The sequence below is a fragment of the Mustela nivalis genome, assembly GCF_964662115.1.
Source record: "Mustela nivalis genome assembly, chromosome: 4".
Classification (NCBI taxonomy): domain Eukaryota; kingdom Metazoa; phylum Chordata; class Mammalia; order Carnivora; family Mustelidae; genus Mustela; species Mustela nivalis.
The window spans coordinates 84,309,270-84,313,249 of record NC_139023.1 but is presented as its reverse complement, the minus strand read 5'-3'; the positions used below and the strand labels follow the sequence as shown (position 1 = coordinate 84,313,249).

Sequence of the window (3,980 nt, the reverse complement as noted above, 5' to 3'; positions counted from 1 at the left end):
AGTAACCAATGTCCAGGTAATTGGATTGTGGACAGAGGGAAAATAACATGAAGACTGAACAAGTTAAGATCAGCAAGATGATTTAAGGTCCTGTATGCCAATATTAGAAATTCAGGGGGGCACCTGGGTGGTTCAGTGGGTTAAAGCCTCTGCCTTCAGATCAGGTCATGATCCCAGGCTCCTGGGATTGAGTCCCACATCTGGATGTCTGCTCCGCAGGGAGCTTTCCCCCCTCCCCCGCCTGCCTCTCTACCTACTTGTGATTTCTGTCTGTCGAATAAACAAATAAAATCTTTAAAAAAAAAAAAAAGAAATTCAGATTTTCTCTAAGTGAAAATAAGATGCTATTGGGAAATTTTACTAGGATATCATATGGCCCAATTTGTGTGCATGTGGTTTTTTAAAAATATTATTCCAGGGCAGATAGTGGTTCTCTTTTCCTTTCCAGCTGCTTGAAGTTCAGCCACCATCATGAATGACACAGTAACTCTCTGGACCAGGAACTTCATCACCAACTGACTACTTGAGCAGAAACAGGTGGTCACTGATGTCCTTCACCCTGGAAAGGCAATAATATCTAAGACAGAAATTCAGGAAAAACTAGACAAAATGTTCAAGACCACACCAGATGTCATATTTGTATTTGGATTCAGAACCCATTTTGGTGGTGGCTGTTGGGTCCGTTATCAAAGGAACGAGACTGAGACAAAGTTATGCAAAGCCTTATTCTACACCAAGCATTAGAATTTAGACTGACCGGCCAGGGAACGAGGCTGAGACAAAGTAAAAGTTATGTAAAGCTTTATTCTATGCCAAGCATTAGAAGTCAGACTGAGCGGCCAGGGCTGCCTCCAAAGAGAGCGATGCCCTTCGTCTTACAGGCTAGTTTTTATAGGGCACAATCGCAGACATCTGCATATGTAGCTTTGGCTAATTGGATGCCTCTTACCTGTGTGTTTTAGTAACGGTTACCTGGAACCAATACTAGTAACTGTTGAGGCATTTATTAAACAACAAAATGGCTTTGTTTTAAGTATGTGTTTTAGTAAGAGTTACCTAGAACTGATATCAATAACTGTTGAGGCATTTATTAAACAACAAAATGTCTACCTAGGCATCATGGAGTCACTATGCCTAAGTAGGCCCAGGCAGGCCCTAGGGGGTTAACATGTTTTAACGTGGAATCGACCCCAACAGTGGCAAGACAACTGGATTTGGCATGATTTATGATTCCTTGGATTATGCAGAGAAAAAGGAACCCAAACATAGATTCACAAGACATGGCCTATATGAGAAGAAAAAGATATCAAGAAAACAGTGAAAGGAATGCAAGAATGGAATGAAGAAAATCAGGGGGACTACAAAAGCCAATTTGGGTGCTGGCAAAAAGTGAGTCAGAGACTGGACAAAGGAAGGAGTAAAGATGCTGCAGTGGGTTCCTCTGTGGTGATTGTGCAGATTTTTCATGACAGGATTAATAAACTAAGAATATTAAAGATATATTGTTCCATAATTGTTTGGAATGGAGTTGAATAAAAGTGATAGAGGAAGGCTGTGGAAACATGAAGAGTTGACCAGGGGCATTCTAGGGAAGAGGGAAAGAAGGGTACAGATGTAAGAAATACTTTGGAGAAAGAATTGATGGATTGTATGTGGGGATCGAAGTTAAAAAAAAAAAAAAAAAAGAAAGAAAAGAATAATTCTCAGGAATGTATATTGTGGAATTGACTGAATGATAATGCCACTGGTGAAAATACAGTAGATGAGGCTTTATGAGTAAAAGCAGAAATTTTATTTTAGAATTTTAATTTTGAGACTCTAGTCCAACATCTGAGGAAGTTTTTTTTTTTTCTTTCTTTCTTTCTTTTTTTTTTTTTTTTTTTTAAGATTTTATTTATTTATTTGTCAGAGAGAGCACAAGCTGACAAAGTGGCAGGCAGAAGCAGAGAGAGAAGCAGGCTCCCTGCTAGACAAGGAGCCCAATGAGGGACTTGATCCCAGAACCCTGGGATCATGACCTGAGCTAAAGGCAGCGGCTCAACCAACTGAGCCACCCAGGCGTCTCCTGAGGATGTTTTCAAGGGTACAATTATCTGATTCTGGACTACAGATACAAATTTGGGATTCATTCAACTATAGATGGTCTCTAAAGCCACAAATTAGAAGAGGTATCGAGGCAGAGAAGAGACCTAGTGAGTACTGATCCTGAGAGACCATCAGGGAGAGGGGAAGAGCAGCCAGAGTTGGGAGAAAAACTAGAAAAAAATGGTGTGCTAAGAACTGATAGAGAACAGTGTTCCAGAAAGAGGGGGTGGTGAATCCTGCCAAATTCTGTCAGGAGATTAAGAAATATGAGAACAGAAAGAGAAACAAACCACTGAATTTGGCAACAGGAAAAGCAGTGATGATGTATTCAGGTCTTAGAGGACTGCTGTGTGGTTTAGGCTCACTTTAGTGATACAATTAAAAACACAGTCAAGTTACCAACAATAATTAATGAAACATCTTGAAGTGTAGGGGGAACTGGGTGGACGTCAGTTGGGGATCTGCCTTCGGCTCAGGTCCTGGTCCTGGGGTCCTGGAATTGAGCCCTGAATTGGGTTCCTGGCTCAGCAGGAAGTCTGCTTCTTCTTCTCACTCTGTCCCTTCCCCTGTTCATGCTCTCATGCGCAAAATAAACAAATAAAATGTCAAATAAAATCTTAAAAAAACTTGAAGTGAATTTATATAAAAATAGTAAAAGATATCTAACTCATAACCCAAAACGAAAGCTCTTATAATCCCATTTCTCTCCGTCTACACACTCTCACACACCTGAACTTTCTCACATCCTCAAAATTTTCACTTAGCGCTGCTTACTTTCGGATACTCTCTGTCTCAGTTTTTTGTTTTGTTTTGTTTTGTTTTTACTATAATAGATGAAGTTAACAATTTCTGGATTTTTGTTGACTTTTTTGTGGTGGTTTTGTATGGTTTACTTTCTCTATTCTTTGTTTTGAAAGAACAAAACTTTACTCTCTCTTATTCTTCCGTTTTCTATTCCCATTTTCTACAATAAAGAAGGCCTGGGAAATATTCCAACAAATAATACTATTACAGTCTTTCCAACTCTTTCTTTGATCTTATCTTTTCCTGCTTACATTTTCTACTTTCTGTCACCAAAACCTTAGATGATAAGTTGGCAAGAGCAGACTTTCTCTTAGGGAACAATGGACAGGTAGTCAAATGAAAAGCCAAAGGTGCAAAGATGAAATTCACATTGTTACATAGATGGAAAAACTGTAAATTTGTATAAGTTAATACATATTATCTCTCTTCACATGACAATCATGGAGATTTACCACTCTCAGTTGACCCAGCTAATAAGAAGCTTCAATGTCAAATTTGTTTGCAGAACCAAATCGTTGCCAAATTCAAGGGGAGTGGAGAGATATATGATCTTTCCTTATAGCTCACTCCAATATAGTACAGATAATGCCTTATTACAGGAATAATTGTACAGTTAATCACCATAAGGTTGAGTGAAGGCATAAGTTATTTAAGAGGAAACAAAACAGGAGTGTGGCAAACAATTTGTTGTCAGGAAATTATAGTATAAAATTAAAAGGAGAAAAAAAAAAGTAAAAGGAGTATATTTAGAGGGTGTTGCCTTGACTCAAAATTTAGAAATACAGCATTTGAAATATATTCAACAACTAAAAGCATCCTGGGATTTAGTTTTGGTTTTAGGTGTGTATTCAGGAATGTAGAAATTCTCAGAGCAATGAAAAACCACACTCCCTTGGAATATGATCCACCATCATAATAATGAGATTTACTCCTAGGACTCCAGACCACTAACCTCTGGAGACCAACTAATTATCAAAAATTGAATCAAAAATCAAAAAATATTGAAAGTTATCGAGTAGAGTAAGCTGTGAGTGATTTTAAATTTAAGCCCGAGTCCTATCAAATATCCCATTTTAACACAACATTAGAAA

General features: G+C 38.2%; 1 pseudogene across 1 annotated transcript; it reads left to right on the top strand.

Annotated features, from left to right (window-relative positions):
- Positions 1–471: 471 nt before the first annotated feature.
- LOC309863957 (small ribosomal subunit protein eS24-like) lies at positions 472–1,393 on the top strand (annotated as a pseudogene). The gene is made up of 2 exons: positions 472–667; positions 1,198–1,393. The product of its transcript is annotated as a small ribosomal subunit protein eS24-like (transcript).
- Positions 1,394–3,980: the final 2,587 nt, after the last annotated feature.